This window comes from Ornithodoros turicata, chromosome 1 (assembly GCF_037126465.1).
Source record: "Ornithodoros turicata isolate Travis chromosome 1, ASM3712646v1, whole genome shotgun sequence".
Classification (NCBI taxonomy): Eukaryota; Metazoa; Arthropoda; class Arachnida; order Ixodida; family Argasidae; genus Ornithodoros; species Ornithodoros turicata.
In genome coordinates this window covers 152591658-152602949 of record NC_088201.1, presented here as the reverse complement: position 1 = coordinate 152602949, position 11292 = coordinate 152591658, and the positions used below count along the sequence as shown (strand labels likewise).

The 11292-nt window shown below is 44.1% G+C and overlaps 1 long non-coding RNA gene across 1 annotated transcript; it reads right to left on the bottom strand.

Moving 5' to 3' along the window:
• Positions 1-1933: 1933 nt before the first annotated feature.
• On the bottom strand, positions 1934-5810 carry LOC135371174 (uncharacterized). Its single transcript, XR_010415530.1, has 3 exons — positions 5262-5810; positions 4931-5149; positions 1934-4434 (listed from the first exon to the last, which is right to left on the bottom strand). It is a non-coding gene; the product is annotated as an uncharacterized LOC135371174 (long non-coding RNA).
• Between the last annotated feature and the right edge of the window lie 5482 nt (positions 5811-11292).

Below are 11292 nucleotides of genomic sequence, written 5' to 3'. Positions count from 1 at the left end.
TGGAACCGGATTTCTACGGGTGTCCAAACGTCATAGTAATGGACCCGCCAGTCCTTCACCGACCCGTTGACGTGGAACAAGACACTGTGACTGACGGTGTGGAGGTTACAGTAGGAGAACAATCCGCACAGCGAGACGAGCAGACTGTAGTTCGGCGATCGAAAAGAACGAACAAAGGTGTACCGCCGGAGCGCTTCTCCTACGTCACTTTTGAAGCAGATCTCTCAGATCCGGAATGTTGGGAAGACATACAAATGATGCCAGAACATGAAAAAGAGAAGTGGATAAAGGCAACAGACGAAGAAATGCGATCCTTATGCAGTACGGGAACCTGGGAGCTTGTCTCATTGCCAGAGGGGCGGAAAGCGATAGGTTGCAAGTGGGTTTTTAAAAAGAAACGTGACAAAGACGGGAAAATTGAAAGGTACAAGGCGAGACTTGTTGCGAAAGGCTACTCTCAGAAATATGGTGTTGATTACGACGCCACATTTGCACCTGTTGCAAGGCAGGCCACTTTTAGAGCAGTACTAACAGTCGCAGCCGCACAGGGGATGAAAGTCAAGCATTGTGATGTCAACACAGCCTTTCTGCATGGAAACCTTGAAGAGGACATCTACATGTCACAACCAGAGGGATACGTAAAAGATGGAGAAGGCCACCTCGTGTGCAGACTGAAGAAATCCATCTACGGACTCAAACAAGCCGCTAGAGCTTGGAACGAAAGGCTTAACGAAGTGCTACTTGAATATGGCTTGTGCAGAAGCAAAGCGGATCCTTGCCTCTACACGAAGTACACAGACAGTTGGTTGTATGTACTAGCATATGTGGACGACATAATCATTGCGCATGAGAATGACGGTTGTATTCAAGACCTACAAGAACTGTTGAATCACCACTTCGGAACGAAGGATCTTGGAAATGTTACACACTATCTTGGAATTGAAGTTGAGCGTGAAGCGGACGGGAGTTTCCTTCTAAGTCAACGCAACAAAATCGGCGGCCTCCTAAGTCGATATGGCATGGAGGACGCAAGGGGCGCTGCCACTCCTATGGACGCAGGCTACCTCCAGTGTAGGGGAGACGAGGATTTGTTACCAACAAGTCATAAGTACAAAGAAGCAGTTGGGGCTCTACTGCATATATCGACGACAACACGGCCAGATATAGCGTTTGCGCTAGGCGTCTTGTGCAGACGAGTTAGCTGTCCACGTCAGAGAGACTGGAACGCACTAAAACGAGTACTACGTTACCTCAACCATACTAAGGACATGAAACTGAAATTACCAGTAACTGCAGTACTCAAGCTTTCTTGCTACGTCGACGCTGATTGGGCAGGAGACCCTCAAGACCGGAAATCAACATCGGGGTTTTTGTTTAAGCTTGGTGAGAGCAGTGTGTCTTGGGGCAGCCGAAAGCAACTCTGTGTTGCATTATCATCCACCGAAGCTGAATACGTTGCCGCAGCGAGTGCTTCTCAAGAACTGCTTTGGCTACGTCAGCTGCTACTGGATTTGGGAGCGCCACAGGCTGAACCAATGGTTATTTACGAAGACAATCAAGGCTGCATCAGGCTCACCGTGGATGCAAGCTCCAACACTCTGACAAAGCACATAGACATTCGCTACCATTTTATTCGTGACTTGGTTAGTCAAAAGATAATTCGATTCGAATACTGTGACACCAAGAATATGGCGGCGGACTGTTTCACGAAAGCTCTTTGCAAACAAAACTTCGAACGACTGAGAACTCAAGTGGGAATTGTAGGGAATCGTTGTTAACGAGTTGGGGTGTTGGATAACGCTAACAACGGATTGAAGTTTTTCTTTCTCTTCGTTTTATCTGTGGTGCGAGGCTCGCTATGCTTTGCACGCTTCGCACGTTATTCTATTAAAGTACGTTCTGCTAACACTAGTTCCACCTCTTACATCATCTCCACAATCTCCAAAGCAGTACAAGGCTAAAGTAATCAGCTACTACATAAAAAGAAGGAGGGGAGGAAAACAAATGCTGGCACATTTAAAATTCGAAGAAACCTTGGTACTTTCACGGGGCTACTCACGGCTCAGTGCTGGATCAGATCCCGATGGAAAACAACTTTTCTGAGCCTCAGTGATTGATTCCCTTGATTGCACTGACTGTGAGGCACATCTCATTGGCTTGGTGGCAAGTGGGCTTGCGTCTGATAGTAAGATTTGGAAGAAAGGGAGCAAGGAACATCTCTCTACGGTCTTAAGAAGGATATCAACGTTACCTGTCAAGGTACAGCATTTCATGTTGCTTTCAGTAAGTACAACACTCCTCATAGCATATACCATTCGTGTTGGGAAAGCATGCTGAAGTTAGCTCAGGCAGTGCATCCAGAACTGAATCGGGTTCATAGGGAGCACCTGGTGAGAGGGACAGCAACAGTGTCCAGTAAAGACTCTCCAGGAATTTTGTGCAGGTTTGGGGGTCACACCTTTTAATAGTGTTGATGGAAAGCAGGGTGTGTGAAACACTGACTTCTGGTAGATGAATTCTTGTTATTTATAACCAGGTACCCATGTTCTAGTAATCTAGAAAAAGCCTTGGCTCTCTTAGAGGAAATTGCTAATGAATCTGAGTGTCTTTTGTGGAAACAGGTTGTAACTGCCTTTCTATCCACCCTTCTGAGTTGCCCTAGCAAAAGCAAATATGTAATGCTGTACACCATATCTGATGCTAGCACACTAATTGCTTTGAGTGTTCTCAGGCTTCTGAAATGGAGCTACCTCGTACATACGCTGTGCCATGTCAGCAAGAACATAAATCAGACTGCCTTTACTTTTTAAATTGGCCCTTCAGTGCTTCATGTGACTGCTAGAATGGCACCCCCAAAACAATAGGCAACAAGAATGATTTCTGCAATGTATTGAGCTTTGTAAAACAACTTTATTTGAAAATATATTCCAAAAGCCGGGTGACAACCTCATAATGTAGCGTCCTTTACTGCAAACACCGCTGAACACAACGAATAAAAACAGAGCGTAAACGTTTTGTCGCCTATCCGGGTGGCATCATCAGTACAACAGAGGCCAAAGATGAGCACGTCAGCCTATCTAAGAGGGAATCTTACACATCCGATAGGGGGCCACGGTATGTATTACAGGCTGAAGCATCACGCCTGATAAAGCAGGATTCTAAGAACTTTCTAGGGTCCCATCGCTAGTCATGAGCAAAGGTTACTGCACCATCAAAATATATGTCCCTTAGGACAGCAGTGGTAGACTGATTCGGTCCTGTTTAGTTAAGCTAAGCATTAGTAGCCCTGGCAACTGGCTCTTTTAGTCTTGTCCCACGTCTTTTGTCTATCTCGCCAATGTAGGTTGCATCAGATTCTATGCACTCAACTTGATATGCACAGTCAAAATGCCTGATGGGCACAGTGCCCTCCAAATAGCGTATGAAATATATTGGATGAAAGGAATGCGGACCACCGATTTGACTCCTTTGATGTTGTTTTTGATTGTTCTCTGTTGGAGGGATGATGCCACCTGGATAGGCAATGAAACGTTTACTCTCTTTATTCTTAATTGTTGTGTTAAGCCAGTGTTCTGAGTAAAGCATTTTACATTATGAACTTTGTTTGAATGATGATTAGTGGCGAGCTTCATACCCTGGGCCACTACTCTAACAATTGCTTGTGGTAGTGTGGCGAAATGGAATAACGAGCCTTGTAGACAATTTACTTGGCAATATATTTATTTCTCTCTCATAGATTGAAGAACCCAGTGTGGTGTTACATAACGGAGGGGCACGTAATTATACAAGACCGATCACCAAAAGGCCTTGCTTTTGACTAGATTAAAATGTGAAGCGATTGTAATATAACAAATGCTGCATGGTGGCGATATGATAGGTTCTCCTCACGAGTTGTCGCCACAGTTACGGTTAGTTGAGAAACTGCATATCCAGGTAGCAGGATCAAATTTTAATTAGGCTACTTTGGCCAACACGCGAGCGTAGAGCACAGTGTCAAAAGCCCTTACAAAATAAAAAGAATACTACATCTACATGGACCCAGAAATCAAGACAGTTTGAAATGCTGTGAACGAATTCCACTACGTTAGTTTTGCCTGAATACCCTTTTCTAAAGCCATGCTGGAATTTAAAAAAAGAAATTGGCAGAGTCAACTTAGTTAACAACGTGGTAGTACATGATGTGCTCCATTAGTTTACAGGGAACCCTAAAAAGTGGAGCTGGTTAATAGATAGAAGGAGCATAGTTGTCACCTCTTCTGAAGACAGGAATAAGCTTGAGACCTATGTCCTCGACTCGCACACATACTAAGAACCTTTGACACAGATTAACGTATCTTCATTCCAGCTCTTTCACTTTCAGATGTTCATCTCTGTTGAGTGGTGTCATTCTTGTAATACAGATTGGAATTGAAATGCAGGTGCATAAGGGATGCTCTGAAAGAAAAGTGTTTGGTTTTAGTCCTCTTAATGTTTCTGAAAACGAAAACAAACTTCACGGTGACTATTCTTCTGAAATGAGCAATTCCAGGATGACAGCAAAAAAATATATCTTGCCATATCATTATATCCACCTGGCACTTCAATTGAATAATGGCAGTTGAAGATGACGATGATTCAATTTAATGACGCATAAGCAACTCGGGCTATAGTGTGCCAAAACCATGGTAAAACTGTGACTTGTTAAATATCAGACGATTATACTAAAATAATATACTTTGTTGGTTGGTAAATTGAGATATAGACAAAAACATGATATGATAAAAATAAGCAATTGAAGAAAAGGCAATTGTTGGCTTTGTGTGACTGATGTCGAGTTTGCCACACTACGTGTTGAATAATAATGTATGCTGATACGCTGTAGCATATAAAGTACAATCATACACACGCTCAATATGTGGTGGATATGTGAAACCAATATACACATACTTACATTTCAAACTTTCTTGAAAAAGGCAGTCCAAGTCTGTCGGATTTGCCAGACTCTACACAAAGCCAGTAAGCACAGTGTGGAATGACTGATTCATCTTTCGAAGGCAGAGGTGCAGCTACCACGACGCTTCGTCATCTCAATGCTTCGGAGCGGCATAGCCTAGTAAGAAGCCATCAGAAGGATCTCATAACGATAACTTGGTCGAAAAAGTGGAGGGTTCTGTGGGATATGTAAGAAAGCATACGCGTTACACAACAGCTACGAGAATGATCGACTGCACCTGCATGGTTTTCAGTACGTAGACTTGGAACTGAAAAATAAATGTGCTAACCTTGTTGATACTACTTTTCCGTCAGGACCACACGAGAGCACATTTGGTTTCTTTAGTTGAAGGTATCATCAGGTCCCCATGCTCCTTTGAGATGCAGCAGACAGAAGTTCGCTGAGGCGAGTGACTGCCGTTGCGGTTCATCGCTTCGCAGCAGATCAAGAACAGTACACCGCAACGATAGGTGAAACGTTCAGAATATGGTGACCAACACCAACCCAATGACCCGAACAAAGAGGATGAACCGGGAGTCACACAAGTTCGCAGTTCGCAAGCTCGGCATACGGCATCCATTACAGCTGACCGGATACGGAAGCATATATCGAACGCCGTGTACAGATTGAAAAGAAAATCGTAGAAACTGTTGCAGGTGATAAATGCAGGGTATATTTTTCTTTTTGAGGCTCTGTAACAAAAACATATTAACGTAGAAATGCCATTTCATGAAGGAAATTGACAGATATTGCGTGACCACGTGACGCGTTTGAGCCAATTGTGGGTGTTGCGAGTGGCCCCCGTGTTGACGTCATCTTGATGGTGGACCGGGGTGGATATTCTATATAAACGTATGTTTTCTCGGTTTGACGCTAGGCGTGCTGCACTCGGATGAAGTCGAATGTTTAAAATTCGAGTTTAGAGAAACCGTGGGGTTTTAATGCGTGAATTTTCGCATGGAGAGTCCTTGTTGGATGCTTTATCGACTACAGGTACGAAAGAGCTCCCACAGTTTCTGGTCAGAGTCCCTTTAATCCATTGAAGTATAAGTGGGTGGAAGTGGAGCGCTGATAATTTTTTAAACAGCAATGAGTGTGATATCCTATCAAAGGCTTTTGATAGGTCGAGGAAGATAGCATCGCAGTGTTGTTATCTGTGCGCAGTGTGTCGTCAGTGTTGTTATCTAAAGCGAGGCTGATGTGATGCGTGAACGATGCAAGTTGGGTTTCGCAGGAAAAACCCTTTCGGAATCCATGCTGATTGTGGAAGAAGAACTGGTTGTTTTCCAAGAACCGGATCACGTGTTTGTAGACGACATGCTCTATGTGTTTCGACGGGACGCTTGTTAGTGAAACTGGTCTAAAATTCGATGGAGTGTGTGGGTCGCCTGCCTTAAAGATGGGAATGATTTTGCCTGTCTTCCAGTCACGGGGAATGTCACCTGTCTCTAACGATTGCTGAAAGATAAATGACAGGAAGAGTGAGGATATGCCTCTGGTCTGTTTTAAGACTTTGATGTTTATACTATCAAGACCGCATGATCAGGTATTCTTAAGAGAGTCTATGAGTTTAGCGATACCATGCGGGCTGACGGATATACTTTCCATGGTGGGATATGGGGGCGTAGAGAGTTCTGTGGGCGCAGTCCTAGTGCAGTCACGCGTGAAGACGGAAGAGAAGAAGTTGTTAAATACATCCGTAGAGACGCCTTCCGGCACTGGGTGTCCCTCAGAGTCAACCAATTGGAGTTGTGAATTAGAACGTGGGTTTATCATTTTCCAGAACTTTCTAGGGTTATTTGACATAATCTTGGGGAGTTCAATATTGTAGAACTTTTCCCTTGCATTACGTAAGGAACGTCTGTATTTCTGAGCGATCAGCCTGCAGCTGTTCCACAGGACGGGATTACCCAGAAAGCGAGCCTGACGAAAAAAGGCGTTGTTTTTTCTTTCGCAGCAAGTGTAATGTGCGAGTGAACCAAGGAGCATCGGCTCGATTACGCATCGTCATGGTAGTTATATGGGTTTCCACTAAAGAGAGCAACTTTGTTTTGAAGGCAAACCAGTTGTCTTCTACAGTGCGACTCACGCATTCCACCGAGAATCTATCATAAAAGTGGCGTAGTTCGTTCCGCATCGCATCAAAGTCACCTCTTGAATATAGGAGAATGCGTTTAACAGAGGTTGACCTATTGGTTCCCGGTATGGTCATCCTAGCGGTGATGATGCAATGATCGCTAAGGCCATCGTCTATCGACAGGTTATCAAGAATTTCGGGTTGTGACGTGAGCAGAAGGTCTAGAGTGTGAGGCGCAAAAGGTGGATTCCTTGTTGGGGAAAGGATCATCTGTGTTAGGTTCAGGGTAAGGCACAGTTCGACGAAATTCTTATCATCGGTGTGGTTCACTTGACGTCCAGTCAATGTTAGGATAGTTGAAATCCCCGAGTATGAGAAGGTGGTGACGTGGGAAACGATTAATGAGCGAAGCGGTTTCGTTGTGAAAGATGGTGGCAAATTCACGGTTACCTTGGGGGGGGGGGGTCGGTAACACACACCAACAAGAACAGGTTGATGAGTGCATTCTAGTGATACCCAGCACGTCTCTAAGTTACTGTCGACATGAATCATATGCGACAGCAGATTAGACTTCACGGCCAGAAGTACGCCGCCTCCCATCCCTGACACACGATCAGTACGATAAATAGTATATGCGGAAGATTGACGGAATATTTCGTGATCTCTAATATTCTGTGACAGCCACGTTTCTGTGATGGCAATGAGGTCAGGGCTGTGGTCGTCGATAGCAGAGGATAGAGCATCTACTTTCGACATCACACTACCTATGTTTGTGTAGAAAAGCGAGAGACCAATGTCTTCTAGCCGTGAAGTCAGGACTGGACAGCTCGAAACTAGTTATGGAGCACGTTTCCCAGCATTTATTTCTTTGACACAATTCGTGGAACAATCGTACTCGTACCGCTTGTTGTCGACATGCAGTGTGTTGAGACGCAACTTATATGGTGATGACAAAGACTTTGCAAAAGTGAGGAGGTGTTTTCTAGCCGTACGTATGGCTGCTGGATAGTCGTTGCTGACTGCAATTCCTGTACCTTTGAGATTAGGTGCAGCAGATATGATACCTTCCTTCTTTTTAAAATGAAGAAATTTGACAATGATTGGTCATGTTTTGTTCGGCTGATAACGACCCAATCTGTGTGCACGTTCAATATCATTGTCTGTGACAGGGATGTTGAGCTTATCAAGGCATACTTTGACAATGTTCTGCTCTGACTCGGCCCATGACACCGTTTCGTTATCAGGGATTCCAAAAAAACAGAAGGTTGGAGCGTCGCTGCCTTGATTCCAGGTCGTCTATGCGAGAGCGTAGTCGAGTGTTTTCGCTCACTAGGTTTGTTATCGTGCTTCTCATTTCGCTAATTTCTTTCAATGCCGCTGTTACGGAGGCTACATCAGTCTCGATTTTGTCTATGCGGCTGGTTATGTCAAGCAAAGCAGTCTCAGTTGTTTCCTGCTTTGTTTTAGTGACTGCAGTGTCATTCAAGAGTTTGGCTTGACCGGCTCTCAGGGCGGGCAAAATGGACACCGCTTCAAGTAATTGCGGAAGTTTGGCGTCAGTCGAGGGGCCTGGATTGAGCTCAAAATCACCGGCCCTCACAAGCAGAATTGCAAGTACATTGTAACATTCGGATACAATCGTGACTAACGCCTGTGGGCTTGGCAGCACGAAAAGACAAAGGTTGTTGTTTTTCTTAGAAAACATACAAGATGTGCTACCAACCTGTATAACGAAAACAAGAGGTCTGTAAGATGTCATTGTCCTCGTGCCGCGGAGCCCACTGACGATCCCGTGTTCACAGCCGGCTTTTGTAGGTGTCGAGGCTATCCATGACGTTCCCGAACGATGGTGCAGTTCGTTATCACCGAGGGAAAAACGGGTTGATGCCGTACAACGTTCATGTAGACGAGCAGTGTTCAAGGGCAGCAGGCAGCCGTCGTTTCCGTTCCAGAGAAAGTGGATGCCTGCGTCTCCTGCCGCTGATGCACACGCGAACAGCTGTATAACGAAAACAAGAGGTCTGTAAGATGTCATTGTCCTCGTGCCGCGGAGCCCACTCACGCAAAGTACTAACCACTATACGATCACGGCTGGTGGACACCTGCTATTTTGTGAACATTGTCGCGAACATCGCCATTCTCCTGCAGCTACCTTGGTTGTGAAGTCGTAGAGTTGAAAAGTGACGATCGACGAAAAAGCCTGATTCCGATACCGTGTGGATGTGTTGTGTTTATCCGTCTGTATGTGTTTGTGTGTGTTCCAGCCTCAGAACCGTAGAATCATGAAATCGGAACCTGCCTGTTGTTTTCCTTGTGAGCCTACGTTCTGATAAGCGCAGGGAACAGGTACTGGACAGACTCTCGAAATGCATTTCTGCAAATAAGCTGCATGTGAATGTAAAGAAATTGTTTGTTTGTTTGCAAGAAAAAAGTATTTTCTCTCGGATGAATAACTTGAGTCAGCAGAGGTCCTAATTTTTTGTAACCAGCATACGGTAATCTCAAAGTGTAATGAAATAAGATTCTAATTTCAGGAACATCCACATTGATTCGCGTACCTTCCTAGACAATGATTTGCCATGCAAAAGCTGCAAAAGATGTATCTAGACGTAATACTTCAAGCACTTTGTTTTCACTGGCCTTTGAATACCCTGGAACCTAAGAATGCCATATTCTTAAATACCGTGAAATTTTCTCACAGAAATTTTTTCATCTTTTTTATTCACGTGGATATACAGTGCAAATTCTGGTTATCAAATGTTGGAACTGAAGGAAACCAAGCGCAATAAGTAAGTCAGAAGTGCGAGAAATGAAAGGCACCCTCTGTTGTATTTGTTTGCCTTCCTTTCTCTCCTATGATCTTCACATTCAGAAATCCCAAAGTGCGTTTATTAGCAGGTCACTCTTTATGCCAAGCACCCACGCCAAGAAGAATTCTAAAATTTGCGGTACCAGCTACTTCATTGTATGGTACCCTTGCACCTATTTTAACAGCTTACAAATATTGTGCTGAAATATGAAATCGCTGTAAAACTTGCATCCTGCGGGACATTACATTAGCTGTGCTGCTTGCAGTTCTGCAGCGTTGTTTCTTCCTCACGTTCAAGTGAAAAGGCAAAAAGAATGCTCCGAGACTTACTCTCACACAACCATTATTTCGGGGCCATGTGTTTGCACTAAATGGTCACGAGCATACTTTTGAAAACTATAGCGGCACATAGAGAAACCGGCGTTGCATTTGCAGCGACCTTCTATTTCCAATAATTAAACGAGACCTAATTAGTACATCCACTTAGGATGTAGGACATGTTGTCAACTCATAACTGCAAAAATATGATTTCTCTAAGAATAAAAAAATCAGTCCATGGACAAGCTATATGCACCGCACCTACTAGAAATTAACCAGAGCTTGCTGAAAATATACTGGTATATGTGTTTTATGTGATGTATGGCCCACATTTTCTTTTTGACCAGCTATGCCAGTGTGAGAGCTCCTACGCCAGACTAGCTAATTCCTCCTCTTTGTCCTTCATGCGGTCACATATATGTTACGCTACAAGGAAGCTAGCTGGTACCACAGTACCAAACAGGTGAATTAACATGAACACAATCACATAGCAGAGTGAATAACAACCACCATTATTGACTTAGTTTGCTTGGTCGATGACAAGTGAAGGTGGCATATTTCTTTCCTCAGATTTTTTTTATTGTTTTGTTCCATCTAAAAACAGAAGCCATACACTGAGCAGCAGGGCATAATAAAACCCTCCATAAGCATCACTTTGCCTCTTTGGCTTTGGCAAGCGTGGCTTTGCCTCCACAAGGATAACTTTGACATAATTGCTTTGTGCAGTGATAAAGGGTACTATGCCTGTGTTCGCAGTACTATTTAAAACGTTGGCACCTATAGGGCTAGATTGTAGCCCCCTATTGTGTGCAGATATTCTGATGCCTGCAGAGCTGTAAGCTGTTCTTCCGTGTGAAAGAAAGCTTGAAGACTGCATACGTTGTGGCTCACTGCCGAAGAGATACGGTTGGAGAAGAAATTACTGGACATAAAGCACAGTGAGGCATGCTCCACCCAGGCCACAAGGAAGTACAATTAATTTGAGCCACCTTCTGTTAATGCAGCAAAAACACCTATTTCCACTGAAAGAAAGACCGTGGGCTTTTTTTTCTCTTGTGGTTCAAGGGCACACGACATCATAATAAATTGTTTCCAAAAGCGGTTACGTCGCATTCT